The 14,594-nt window shown below is 50.1% G+C and overlaps 1 protein-coding gene across 17 annotated transcripts in view; it reads left to right on the top strand.

Moving 5' to 3' along the window:
• The first annotated feature begins 9,573 nt into the window (after positions 1–9,573).
• RASGEF1C (RasGEF domain family member 1C) overlaps positions 9,574–14,594 on the top strand; it is a 97,782-nt gene continuing 92,761 nt past the window's right edge. For 3 of the 17 annotated variants that reach the window (XM_067732610.1, XM_067732599.1, XM_067732602.1), the window contains exons 1-2: positions 9,589–9,692; positions 11,928–12,030. The gene's annotated coding sequence lies outside the window, so the exon portion shown is untranslated. Of the gene's footprint in view, positions 9,693–10,079; positions 10,996–11,927; positions 12,031–14,594 lie in introns of those variants that run through there. The other 14 variants (XM_067732609.1, XM_067732604.1, XM_067732605.1 and 11 more) reach the window with 10 other exon arrangements.

Genomic DNA, 14,594 nt, shown 5'->3' with positions numbered 1-14,594 from the left:
AAGTATACATAGACATATACATAAATACTTTATTAAATGTGGATATGTTAGTAGTGTTTATAATAGGCAGCATTCGTGTGGATAAATGTGTCCACATGACATCAGAGAAACCTACTAAAGAATCTCTGTGTGTGTGTGTGTGTGTGTGTGTGTGTGTGTGTAATGATTGACAGTACCCTGGGGAGAAATAACTTATAAAATGTAGTGGAAATTTGAATGCACTCCTCTCAGAAATTGACAGGTCAAGTAAGTGAAAAATTAGCAGAGATCTAGAAGACTGGAATGCCACAGTTATTAAACTTGGACTCATAGGGAATATTATACCCAATAGGCAAATTCCTTTTGATCACACATAGAATTTAAAGGAAATTGACTATATACCAGGCCACAGAGGACGCCTCAATAAATTCCAAAGTTAAAAATACACAACTTTTTCTGTGATAGTGCAATAAATTTCAAAATAAATTTGAAAAGATCTCACATATCTGGGAACTAAACAATACTCTAAAAGCAATCTAGGTGAAAGAGGAAATCATAAGAAAAATTATGAAATTCCTAAAAGTGCATGACCTCAGAAAAACACTGCATGCCAAATTTGACCCAGCTAAGGCTTAAATACATTTATGAAAAACAGGACAGTTTTTTTTTAATGAGTTCAATGTTCAAGTCAGGAGATTGACAAAAGAGCAACAGAGCAAGCCTAAAGACGGAAAAGGAGTAATAATAAAGATAAGGACAGGGACAAGAAACTAGAAAATAAAAATGAGAGAAAAAAATCAGCAAATCTGAAAGATTAATAAGCTAGATAAACTTCTAGAAATATGATCAAGAAATAATATGCAAGTGACAAAGTGGAAAAGGGAAGTTATTATAGACAGAAAATATACAGTATTCTAATAAATGTGATCATCTACAAGAAGTAGACAAATTTCTATAGATATATAAAGCACTGAAATTGTCTCAAGGAATGATGGTACTATGCACATCACACATACGAGCTTATTTAATCTTCTCAACAGTTCCATGAGGTCAGTATCATCTCCATCTTAAAGTCAGGGAAATGGAGGCAGGAAGAAAACATAAGCTCCCACAGCCAGAGAGCATGCAAAAATGGGGTCTGAGGCCAGAGGAGTGGGTGTGCTCTGGGTGGCCTCCAGAAAACTTGAGTGGATCAGTGGCTGTCAGAGAAAGTGAAATGGTAATCAAAGGGTACCCTCCCACCCCCAAATACTCTCCAGAAAAAATTAATCTTACAGATCAATTTTTACTCATTTTCAAGAAACAAACTAACTTATCCAAGATTTTCAAAGCCACCCAACTCAGTTTAGGAGGCTGGATTAATCTTGATTCCAAAATTGAATAAAGACAGATCAAGATTATGCCCTTTTCATAGATGCTAACTGAATCCAAGATTGTATTGTTTATTCACGAATGCAAGGGTGTTTATTGAAACTGTTTCAATAAATAACATATTTTTGTTTTGGTTTTAGACTCTCAGAAAACTAAATAGAAAAGAGCTTCCTTTGGGTAGTGGCAGGGCTTATTCTGGGAAGAGCAGGAGGCAGCAAATTTCAAACGCATGAGGGTGAGCTAGCAGAGAAGTGCAGGGTGTGACAGCCGTGAGGGGCCACCTTGGACCCATCAGACCAGGAAAGACTAAGGCAGTGTGATGGTGGCAGTGAGAGGACTTGGGGCTTGTGTGTGCTGTGGGCCTGTGGAACGAGGCTGAGCCCTGCTGAGCATAGGCAGACAGCCTGGCCGAGGCTCTTCCCAAACCCACTGGTCTAGAAACAGCCCAGCAGCCTAGCTGGAGGCAGAAAGCCCCACTCCCCATGGACACACTGCCGCCTCTGCACAAAATCAAAATGCATCCTTCTACAGGACTATGTCGGGACTCTTCAGCTGGGCCAGGATGCTTCCCAGGGGTCCCCACTTCCAGGACCCCTCCTGTCCCCTCTTCCCCTCATGCAACTCCTTCATTTTCAGCAAACGCCTGCTGAGAGGCTCCCGTGTCCCATTAATAAGACACAAATACTTAATCCAGCTGAGCTGACAACTAAGGACAAGAAGTTGCCTGGGTAAAGGAGGCTCCAATCCTTTTGGCTCCATCTCCAACAGATAGCTCAGCAGTGGCTGTGATGGCCTAGAGGGGCTCCTGGCTTCCACTCTTGTCCAGCCACAGCCCGGCCTTTACCCCACACTGGAGTGAGCCTGCTACAATGCAGCTGTAACCACACGTCACTGCCTCTGTGGCAGCCTCTGTGGGTCCCACTTGACCAGATGGGTGTTAAACCTGGGCTCCACTGCCACATTGCTCACACACACTTTTACATGATCAAGGTTGCCAGCGTCACATTTGGGATATTTGGATGTCCTAAAACCACCTTCTGTGCTTTTTCTGCTGATAAATTCTAAACAATTGAAGGTCGGTAAACCATTCTGATGCTGTGATGCAGATTCCTGGGCCCCACACAGATCCTCTGAGTCCAAGGTCTTGGGCATCTGTGTTGTAAATGAGCTCCCAGGGAGGGTCCATAACACATCCACTCTGCCCAGAGTGGGCCCTTCGGCGGGCAGCAGCTTGATCCTGACCTGCCTGCCTCCCACCCAGCCCCCAGGGCAGTTAATGGGAAGCATGCAGGGTTTGGGCCCCCGCCCTGTTGTGCCCTGTTGTGCCACCTGCATAAGTTGCCTGCCTTCTCCATGCCTCTCTTGCGGAATGGTGTCCGAGTTTCCCCTTACCACTATTGCAAATTACCACAAACAGTGGCTCAAAACAGTGCAAGTCTATTTTCTTACGGTTCTGTAGATCAGAAGTCTCACATGGGTCTCACTGAGCTTAAAGCAGGTGTCAGAAAGGCTGGTTCCTCCTACAGGTTCTAGGGGAGAATTCGTTTCCTTGCCTTTTCCAGCCTCTAGAGGCCACCCACATTCCTTGGCTCTTGGCCCCTTGCTCCATCTTCAAAACCAGCAGAGTAGCATCTGACCCTGCTTCCATACTCACATCTTTCTCTGACTCTTCTTCTGTCTCCCTCTTCTGCCTCTTCTGCCTTTAAGCACCCATTGATTATATGGGGCTCACCCTGATAATCCAAGGTAACGTCCCCATCTCAAAGTCCTAACTAAGTCACACCTGCAAAGTTCCTTTTACCGTGTAAGGTCACACATTCACTGGTTCTGGGGATTAGGACTTGGGCATCTGTGGGGGCCATTATTCTGCCCACCAAAAATGGGTGGGATCATCCTGTACCCTTTGGTTTTTTTTTTTTTTTTTTTTTTTTGCGGTACGCGGGCCTCTCACTGTTGTGGCCTCTCCCGCCGCGGAGCACAGGCTCCGGACGCGCAGGCCCAGCGGCCATGGCCCACGGGCCCAGCCGCTCCGCGGCACGTGGGATCCTCCCGGACCGGGGCACGAACCCGCGTCCCCTGCATCGGCAGGCGGACCCCCAACCACTGCACCACCAGGGAAGCCCTACCCTTTGGTTTTTTTTTTTGCGGTACGCGGGCCTCTCACTGTTGTGGCCTCTCCCATTGCAGAGCATAGGCTCCGGACACGCAGGCTCAGCGGCCATGGCTTACGGGCCCAGCCGCTCCACGGCGTGTGGGATCTTCCCAGACCGGGGCACGAAACCACATCCCCTGCACTGGCCGGCGGACTCTCAACCACTGCGCCACCAGGGAAGCCCCCACCCTGTACCCTTTTTAATAAGCATTTCTTGAAGTGTGACCCATCTTCTGCCTGCATCAGCATCACCTGGGGCTCTTGTTACAAGCACAGACTGTGGGGCCACCTAGACCCCTAAACCTGAGTCTTGATGGGGGTCTTGGGGCGCTGCCTCTCCTCATGTGCTCCAGGTGATTCCTAAGCACAGTGACATTTGACATCTTGGATAAATGAGATCTCAAGTTGTGGCAGGTGCCAAGGGCACTTAGGACGGAAGGGGAGGTTTATGCCATCAGTCCCCTGACAAGAACCTGGTGGGCGCATCATGTCACATACTTTCCCCTAAGCTTGGGAGCTGAGGACCCTCAGGAGGTGTTTTCCAGGCCTGCAGATTTAGGCTCTGCTGGACACTGCCCCCAGGACCCAATAATGCCTCCTCCGAACCTCAGTCTCTCCTTTGGGCCACTTTGGGCTCCTCATGCCACTGAACCAGTAGGCAGTGAAAGGAGTCAGCAGGGGTGGCCACCCCCAGCTATGCCACCTAGCTGGCAGAAGTGCTGCCTGCAGGCAAGGGGACTCTGGGAGGGGTGGGAAAGGGGGTGACCTGAGGGAATCTGAGTGTCCCACGGGGGCCTGTAGCAGGCAAGTTTTGTACTCCGAGACTCAGTCTCACCTGCTTGCATTCAGCACAGGTGGGTGGATGGCACTGTGCGTGTGCTGGGGTGGCCAGCCTCAAGCTCATGCTTTTCTGCCTCAGGAATTTTGCTTGTACACTCAGCCTTCATGCAGGAGCAACCTGGAAGTAGAGGGGACATGGATAAATTCTCTGCCCAGCAGGAGAATGCTGAGACACTTCCTGTACAGTTCCTTAAAGGGTCTAGGCCTTTATCAGCCATGACAGTAACCATCTGAACAATGCACCCTTCATGGGCTGTCCACCCTTCCCTATCTCACCCTCCCTCTTTTCCCCAGCTCCCTGGGATCCTCTCCTACATGAACCACCTGCACCTCATCTCCCGCCCCGCTTCCAGGGACCCCCCCCCATCTGTAATGCCAGCCTTTGTCCTCAGCCAGCCAAGCCTGGAGCTTTGTGATGGGGACCAGACCTACACTCACCTCCCACACACATGCACCACACATGCCACACACACTCACATATTACAAGCACATGCATACATGCATACACACTCTCTCTCTCCTCCCTGATCCCTGCCCAGACTCAGTGGATGGTCAGGGCCCTGGTCTATACACAGTCATTAAATGTGACTGTCTTAGTCCACTCAGGCTGCTGTACAAAGTACCACAGACCAGAAGGCTTATAAATAACAGAAATTTCTCTCTGACAGTTCTGCAGGCTGGAAGTCTGAGACCAGGGTACCAGCATGGTCAGGTTCTGGTGAGAGCCCTCTTTCAGGTTGCAGATGGCCACCTTCTCACTGTGTTCTCACATGGCAGAGGGAGCAAGGGAGCTCTGTGGGGTCCCTTTTATAAGGGTGATAATCCCATTCATGAGGGCTCTACCTTCATGACCTGTTCACCTCCCAAAGGCCCCACCGCCAAATACCTTGGGGCTTAGGATTTCAACATATGAACTGTGTTTTAATTGAGGTATAGTTGATTTACAATATTATATTAGTTTCAGGTGTACAACATAGTGATTCCAAATTTTTATAGATTATACTTCATTTAAAGTTATTATAAAGTATTGGTTATATTCCCTGTACTGTACGATATATCCTTGCAGTTCATTTATATGATACATAGTAGATTTTTTTTTTTTTTTTTTTTTTGCGGTACGTGGGCCTCTCACTGTTGTGGCCTATCCCGTTGTGGAGCACAGGCTCCGGACGCGCAGGCTCAGCGGCCATGGCTCACGGGCCCAGCCGCTCCGCGGCATGTGGGATCTTCCCGAACCAGGGCACGAACCCGTGTCCCCTGCATCGGCAGGCGGACTCTCAACCACTGCGCCACCAGGGAAGCCCCATAGTAGATTTTTTAATTGAAGTATAGTTGATGTACAATATTATATAAGTTGCAGGTGTACAATATAGAGATTCACAATCAACATATGAATTTGAGTGGGATACGTTCAGTCCATAACGGTTACCCCCCACCAGTGGCTGGCCATGTGATGACTTTCCCCTGGAGATTTGCCCTCATAGTAAGTTTGCAGAGTTTTCACCAGAGCCAGCTCGGCTCAAGGAGCTGCTGGGAGGTGATGACTGCAGCACATGCTGTACCCTCAACACAGATCTGCCCTCCGGGGCAGCGAGAGAGGATGAGTTTTCACCAGATCCAAGAATGGATGAGTTGTGGGTTTCACTAATAAAATGCACTGCCCAGAGGCCAAAATTGTCCTCACTGTTCTCTGATTATTGGTGCCGGTGCTTGGCAGCCCGCTTGGTGTCAAGCTCGTTCCTGAGTCACCTGCTCCAGCTGGGCCAAGAGTTGGGGCCGACATGTTGCAGAGGCCCTCACAGGCTCTGGCTACTGCCTGAGTGTCTACAGCAGCTGGGACCACAGGATCTCCTTCCTTCACCTATGAGGGCCTACCTCAGACTGCACCCACAGATCCAGCTGCCTCCAGATGTCCCCTAATAGCTCCCTGGCCCCGTAGTCTCAGCAAATCCCCCATCCACCCTGGCCAGACCCCAGCTGCCTCTGATTTCTCACACTTTCTCCTCATCTTCCCATCACCCAGTCCCCCAGCCCCCTGCCCCTGCCCCGGGTCTGTGCTTCTCAGATGTCCCCTGCCTGCCTCCCTCCCTCATGTGTACTTCAGTGCAGCAGCTCCAGCAGTGACCTCCTCAGTGGACAAGGACCCCAGCCCCGCCATCCCAGTGTTGGGCTGGTGGGACAAATTCAGGTGGTCCCAGAGCCGTATGTGGGTGGGAGCCATCTGGACCATGGGCAACCAAGGCAGTGACTGGGGCTGCTGGGAAAGGTCTCATGGGCGTCATGACCAGTACACCTCCGGCTAGAGGGGCTGCTGACAGATTTGAGGTGGAGCCCGCCCCTGGGCCACACGCAAAGAACAGAGTCCCAGCTCCTTACCCCCAGGAGGCCCCGACCTGACCCTGGCCCCTTCCGCCTGGGCTTCTGTACTCTCCCGCACCCTCTCCTACTCTCCAGGCACAACTGCCTCCTGTCTTTCTCACAAAAGAGGAGTGTAAGCTGGCCACAGGGTCTTTGCTCCTGCTATCCTCTCTGCTAAGAACAATGTTCCCACAGACCTTGTAGGGCTGACTCCTCCTTAGGGTCTCAGCCCAAACCCCATGTGTCAAGAGGGACCTTACCTGAGCCCTTCCATGTAAAGTAGCCCCGGACACACTCAAAGACCTCACCCTGTATTGGTGACTTCATGGCACTTAGGATTCTCTGAAATTATCATTTTTATTATTCTTTTGTTTGTGTGGTTAGTTTTCAGTCTCCTCTCCCTAAACTGTGGGCTCTGAAGTGGCAAGAACCCCATGTCCTGCTCGCTGTGGTATCCTAGTGTCCGGCATGGTGCAGAGCACACATAGGCCCTCAGGAAATATCCACCAGAGGTGTGTCCCAGGCGGGGCTGGGGCAGAGTAGACTGAGATGATAGCTCTCGGGATTGCTCACCCTCTGTCCCAACACCGGACACTCCAGGGACTAGTCCCTGGGCATATTCTGGAGTGGGAAGGTAGGCTGGGGCAGCACAGGCCAAAGGGACTTGATGGATGCAGGTAGGCTGGGGAGGGGCCCGGGAAAATGTGGTGCCTGCATGGGGCCAGACCTCTCCCAGGGTCTAGCCACGGCACCTGCAGCCAGTGTCCGCCAAGCTGGGGACAGCTCAGAGCAGAACTCCCTGCTGGCCTCGAGGCTCGGCTGAAGGAGCTGCTGGGAGGTGGTGACTGCAGCACATGCTGTACTCTCAACACATACCTGACCTCTGGAGCAGCGAGACAGGATGCAGGAGACCTCAGGAGACATGGCCTTCTTCCCTGTCCCAGGCATAGCCCTGCCTCACTCAGGCAGTTGGAACATGTGCTGTGGCCACAAGCAAGTTCACAGGTTTCAGTTCCTCCACCACACCAAGCACTGCCCCGACTCCAAGCAGCCCCAACCTTGCACCCAGCATGACAGCAGTGCCTCAGTGGTCCCCAAGCCTTTGCTCACAGAGAGGGGTGGGGTGGGATAGGGAGAGACTGGCCCTCCTCCTCTGAGCTACAGTCTGTGAGGGGGCCCTGAAGTGCTGCTCGGGCCTCAGCGTGTCACGGGTGAGTGGGCCAGCTCTTCTGAGTCCTCTCATGCAGCCCTCTCTCCCTAGAACCCCAGCATGTCTCTGAGGCCTGACCTGAGGGTTTGGGGCATGGGGTGAGAATCAGAGAAGACCCACTGGCCTCAGGACTGGCCTTAGCGCCTAAGCCCTGAGGTGAATCTTTGTGCTGGGAACCTCCCCCAACCTGCCTCTGTTTCTTCTTCCCCTGCACCACAGCCTGGTCATCAGCACTGGTTTCAGGCATGACCCTCACTGGGACCAGCCTCTGGCTCTAGCCTTGTCACAAGGCCCTGCTGCTTCCCTGCCCAGCCCAACCAACCCACCTGCCCTAATACATCTATGAGCCCCAGGCAGATGCCTGCTGTCTCCAGGCCTCAGTTTTGCCAACTGTGCAAGATACTGGCTGGACTCTGTTGTTTTCATTTGTCCAGTCTCCTGGAAACAGCCCTTGGGGCATGCTAGAGCAGAGCCCTGCTCCATCATCAGGCTTAGCACAAGGGCTACTTCACCCTCAGCTCCAGGGAAGCAACACCCAGGCCTGTAACCCTCATTCTTCAGGTCTTTGGAAATAGCCAGAACTGGCCTCCTCAGAGCCCGTGCGGCAGCTCTGGGCTCTCTTGGGAATATCAGGCACGTGTGCTCTTTCTGAGGGTGTCAACCCAGGGCTGCTAGGGGCCATTCTGCCATAGAAGCTCTGGGAGATGGGAGAGGTGGATTCCTATTCATAATGTTTAAGCGTCTGCATCTAACTATTCCTGAAAGCAGAATACCTGGACTTTTAATGCTTCATGAGCCAATAAATTATTTTTGCTAAAGCTAGTTGGGTTGGGTGACCTGCCACATCTCCTCAGGCAGGTCCTGACTAAAGCAGAAGACAGCTATCCTGACCTCTACACTGGGGCAAACCAGGACACATTTAATGTCCAGGTGGAGCCAGCTGAGAAAGGTCATTGGATCTTGTTCAGGCGCCCTCCTCCATTCTAAAAGTGAAATAGCACACCGGTTATCCTCTTAGTTATCCTCTTAGTAGCCCAGTGTCTTCACAGTGGTGACCCACCCTCCCAGTGGGCCAGTTCCCGGGACCACCTCCCCTACAGAAGCCGCTTGGGGGTTGATGAGCACTCTTCCCCACCCTTTGATGCCCACCCTGTGCCCACCAGACACAGGGGCACAGACAAACCACAGTTCAGTAGCCACCTCAGGAGCAGAGTCCAGAGGGGTGGCCAGAGCCTAGCCTTGAGGAAAAGAGATGAACCAGATTTTAGGGTGTCAGGGGTTTTCCAGGTGAGGGAGTCGGTGGGGGGGCAGTTCAGGTGCAGAGTCCAGCAGGAGCCATGCTGTGGCAGAGGGGGTTGGCATCTGATGCTTGTAGTGGGTCCCCCTCCACGGGGGTGGGAGGCGAGTCACAGCTGAGGGTTCTGAATGCAAGTCTGGACATGTTGCCTTGACCCTGAGGCCTGCAGCAGAGGAGAGGCCTGGTGAGCAGGGACACCTCGGGTATGGGAGGCCTCAGGAGGGAATGGGAATGGGACCGCCCGGCAGGGGCTCCCGCAGCCCCTCCCCTCGCCCTGCCCGCCCTGCGCTTCCCCTTGCTGCCGCGAGGGGCCGCCGCGCCGCGCTGCTACAGGGCCGGCCGCCAGCGCAAGGCGGGCTGCGCCCAGGAGCCGCGCGGGCGGCAGGCAGCGGGCAGCGGCCCGGGTCCGCAGCGCCGCGGCTGGCAGCGGGCGCGGCGGGCGCTGCCCATGGGTCGGGCTCCGGGGTTGGGCGCACCGGGAGCCGGTGAGTTGGGGCACGGCCGGGCGGGACACGGGCGCTGCGGGCAGGGGCTCTGGGAGGGGCTGCGGCGGCGGCGGGGCGCGAGTGCCTGGTAGGTCGCGACGCGGAGGTCCGGGGCTGCGAGCCTGACGGGACGGCGGGTGTCCGGGCCGCTGCGCGGGGACGCGCAGGGTTGACCTGGGGCACAAGTGGACGCGCGGGTGACAGTGCGCGTGGCCGGCCGGCCGGCCGGCCGTGAAGCCACGGCGCGCGGGAGTGTGCAGCCCTCGCGGCAGTGGTGGTGGAAGATGGGAGGGGCTGCGAGGCGCGCGGGGAGTGTGCCCCGAGGGGCGCGGGTGCGTGGGCAGGGGTGGCGACCGGGAGGGGACCGGCGGAGGGCACACCCCCAGCCGCCGTGGCTAGAGACCCGGCTGTGCCGCGCGCGCCCCTCCACTTGACTCGGCGCGAGCAGCAAGCTTCCTCAGTTGTTCGGGTGGCAGGAAAGAAAAGCCAGCCTGGACCCAAGGCCTCCCCAACACTAGACCTCAGTTTCCCGAGCTGCGAAATAGGAACAGTAAGGCTGACCTGCCGAGTGGTTGCGAAGAAGGGAAAGGGCCTTGTCTGTGGGAGAAGAGGGTGGTGTTGTCTCTGAAGCTGGGATCGGATTGAGGAAAGGATCAATGCTGCCGCCAGAGAGCCTGCAGGGACAGTGGGGTCAGCTCCGGGTTCTGGGTGTGTCCCTCACTCAGTGACGGCAGGCAGGGCCAGGGAACCCGTAGTCCACTCCTCTCTGTGTTCAGGTGGGGAAAGGGAGGCGGGGAGGGGAAGAGGCAAGGGGAGGCTCCCGACCCTGCCCCAGGCTCAGCGTGGGGAGAAATGTTGAAAAGACAGACAAGCCAGCTTGGGGTGGTGGAGAGGCTCACCCCTGCTCCCCCGCCCCTGCCTCCTGGGCCCCTGAGGCAGGTATTCTGCTGAGCCTTAGGAGTCAGAGAAGTGTCCTGGGAAGATTTTCCTGCAGGGCAGGTGCTGTGTCCCCATCTTAGAGTTGAAGTAACCGAGGCTTAGAGAGGTGACAGGACTTATTCAAGGTCTCAGGACCATGAAGTGGCAAAGCTGGGGTTTCAACGGTGGTAGGACTGGTTCCAAAAGCCATACTCCAGCCACTGAGTCAGGGGAGTGGCTGGGGTTGTTGGCTCACTCGCCTAGAGCATCCGTGGAGCTCCTACTGTATGGTATCTGCTCCTGGCCCCAGTGAGTGCTTACAAGCAGGTGTGGGAGAAGGAAGCTGAACAAGTAATCAAGGGAAAAACCAAGGTCATGGCAGAAGGTAAGTGGTAGGAAGAAAATAAAACCGGGTAATTAGGGTAGGGACTGGGGGAGGGGGGTGGGGAGCCTTATCCTGGTCAGGGACTGTGTCTCTGAGCAGTGACCACTGGCTGTGATGTGAACTCCCACAAAAAGATCTGAGGGTGCAAGGCCCCTGAAGCAGGCACAGGTGGTGGGTGGGAGGAGCTGGAACAGAGCCAGTTATGTGAGCTGTGGAGTTTGAATTTTCCTCTGGGTGCAGTGGGCAGACCCTGGAGGGTTTAGAGTTGTGAGTATTGAAAGGACTTCCCTGAGGTGGGTGGAGAGGACTGCAGGGGGCAGGAGAGGGAGCAGGGGTTTTCAAGGATGAGACAACTGGCTGCTGGATGTGGAGTCTGCCATCCTGGCAAGGCCAGGGGCATGAGAAGGGCAGGGTCTTCGGCAGGTGGTGGAGTTGTTAGCTGCGGTGGACAAGAGAGCCTGGTTTGGTCTCAAGCACTGCCCCACTTCCTGCATCCTTCTGGGCGCCAATCTCAGATCTCCCTGCACCCGGCAGGGGAAGGAGTACCTGCCTGCCCCGAATTTGTAGAGAAGAGATGCTGGCTGTTTGGGCTGGGTGTTCAGGTTGGTCTCTGCATCCTTTGACATGTTCCCATAAGTTTTTGAATATTATTCCAGCTCTCACTTGTACTTTGACTCAGACCTAGAGTCAGCCATTTCTCAAGAAGCCTTGGTGTCTTTCAGTGGGGCTTGGGAGTGGGGTTAGAAACCAGTATCTGGGCATTAGATGTGCTCATTGCTACCTTGGCGTCATTGGCTCTAGGCCTTCTCAGTGGACTGAGCCAAGAGCTCTTTTTTTAAAACTAAAAGTTAATGTTTCCATGTCCTTTCTCCCACAGTAAGAACCTGGTTCCCACAGAATATAAATATATGTAATAATTTGCTTAATCCTAGAATACACCCAGAATAGTTTCAGAATCACTACATCCAAACCACTACCAATCAAAATCTACCAGGTCAAGTTCAGGATTTCTTTGGCTGTTAAAGTCATCACTATGTGAGTATGTTCTCAATTTGATATACCATTAGTTTCATCTGTTTGTGTTTGCACACAGTTTGGTGGGTTTTTTTCCTTTTAGTCTTTATGATATACTTTTATTTTTTGAATATGTAAAACATTTGTTTTACATGGTCCAAAGGTCAAAACTAAAAAAAAGAAAAAGAAAAGAAGAAAAGCTGTACTTAGAAGTCTCAATCCCATCCCTGTTTCTTCCTTCTTGTTCCCATACCATGGGTAATCATTTGAAATCATTTCTGGTTTATTCTTGCTGGGTCTCTTTTGCAAAATAAGCCACTCATGCATTATTACAAAAGTTAGCATGTACATCTTTTTTGTGCCTTGGTTTTTTCAGTTAAAAATATCTTTTTACCAGTTCACAGAGACTTCCCTCATTCTTTTGTAGAGCCACATAGTACTCCATTCTGAGGCTGTTCCCTACTTATTCAACTGTCTTATGGATGGGCATTTGGTTTTTTTCAGGCCTTTGCTATTAAAAATAGTGGAGTAATGGATAACCTTGCCTATAGGTTGCTTGTGTTTGTGGAAGCATATTATTAATTCCAAGAAGGAAGAGTAAATAAATATTTATTTTGTTAACTATTCTCGATTCCCCTCTTCCCAAATTTTGCACTCCTACCAGCAAGGTATCACAGTGTCTATTTCTGCCACACCCTCGTGGATCTAAGAGCCAGTAAATAGTATTTCAGTGCATCTTAATTTACATTCCTATTATTATGAGTGAAATTAGACAGCTTTTCATTTGTTTACGAGTCATCTGAGTACCTTTTTCTGCGAATTGCCTGTCCATATATTTTGTCCATTTCCTTTTGCATTTGGGGAGATTCTTTAACTTGGATTTAAAAATTTGTTCAAAATACATATTAGAGATATTTATTTAGTGCTTTATCTTTGTTATATTGCAACTATTTCTCCCAGGTTTTTTTTTAACTTGTTTATGGTGGGTTTTGCCATTAAAAGCTTTCTATTTTTAGATAGTTGATTTAATCATCCTTCATTTATTGCATCTAGATTTTGAATCCTAGTTAGAAAGGCTTTTCTCACACTCAGTTGTAATGGAATTCACCTATGTTTTCCAATACTCGTTTGGTTTTGTACTTAGTTTACAGATCCAATGTAATCTTTTTCCAAATGTCTATCCCTCTATCGCAACACGATTTATTTAAAAGGCCATCTTTTCTCCAAGTGATCTGAAATACACCTGTATCATGTACTAAACATCCAAATGCAGTTGGACCTATTTCTGGGCTTTCTAGTCTGTCTCACACCTCTGTCCCATCATATGCTGGTCTCACACGTAGGAATTACAGTGTGTGTGTGTGTGTGTGTGTGTGTGTGTGTGTGTGTGTGTGTGTATGAACAGCAAGGAAGACTATCTACAACTATTGCAACAGAGGAAAGAGATTGAACTCAATACCCATTATTGTGTTTTGATATCTGGTAGGGCTAATCCTCCTTCCACTGCTTTTAATTTCAGGGATTTCCTAGCTATTGCAACATGTTGCTGGTATCTCTTGTTAGGATCGTATTAAATTTATGTATAACTTCAGGATAATTGATGTTTTTATGAAGTTGAGTCATCTTATCCAAAAACAAGGAATGTCTTCCTTTGTGTTCAAGACTATTTAACCTTTTACTTGTTCAAGACCACTTTCAGGAGCATTTAGAAGTTTTCTTCACATTCTTTGTCAGGTTTATTCATGAGTATTTTACCTTGTTAGTTGCTATTATAAAAGGTTTTTTTCCATTATATCTTGTAACTTCTTATTGTCTACGTGTATATTATTTTATATCTATCTACCTCATTAAATTTATTTTGTTGTTAGACTCTGTTAGATAGTTCATATATTCTGTCATGTGAAAATTGAAATAGTTTTACTTCTTTACTGATTTTTATGCATCTAATTGCTTTCTCTTATCTAATTAAATTAGCTAAAAACCTCTAATTCAGTATTAAATATTGGATATAATAGGGACTCTTACCTTGCTCTTGACCTTAGTAAAAAGACCTCTAATACTTATTCCACTAAGAAGGATGCTGACTTTAGGGTACGAATATATATATATGTATATATATATATATATATGTATATATATATATATATGGAGTATCCATTAATTTCTATTTTATTGGGTGGTTTCTTAAAGTAAGGAATGGGTATAGATTTTTGTTGAAGACATCTGTGGAGACAATTATGATATTTCTCCTTAGCATAATTAATAAGATGAATGATATTAATGGATTTCCTAATATCAGGTCTGGGATGAGAGTGAGGCAAACAATAAGACACAAAATTTATTAATATCAATATTAAGCCATCTTTGCATTCATGGAATAGAAACCACTAGGCATGATATATTTTGATATGGTTGGATTAGCTATCTATTGCTCTATGGCTGTGTAATGCATTACCATAAATGTAGTGGCTTAAAATAACACACATATATCATCTCATAGTTTCTGTAGATTTGAAGTCCAGGCGTGGCTTAGCTGGGTTCCTGCTGGTGTTAGCCAGGACTGGGTTTTCATCCAGAGGCTTAAC

The sequence above is a fragment of the Pseudorca crassidens genome, chromosome 3 (assembly GCF_039906515.1).
Source record: "Pseudorca crassidens isolate mPseCra1 chromosome 3, mPseCra1.hap1, whole genome shotgun sequence".
Lineage (NCBI taxonomy): Eukaryota > Metazoa > Chordata > Mammalia > Artiodactyla > Delphinidae > Pseudorca > Pseudorca crassidens.
The sequence above is the reverse complement of the archived record's forward strand: the minus strand, read 5'-3'. Positions and strand labels throughout refer to the sequence as shown.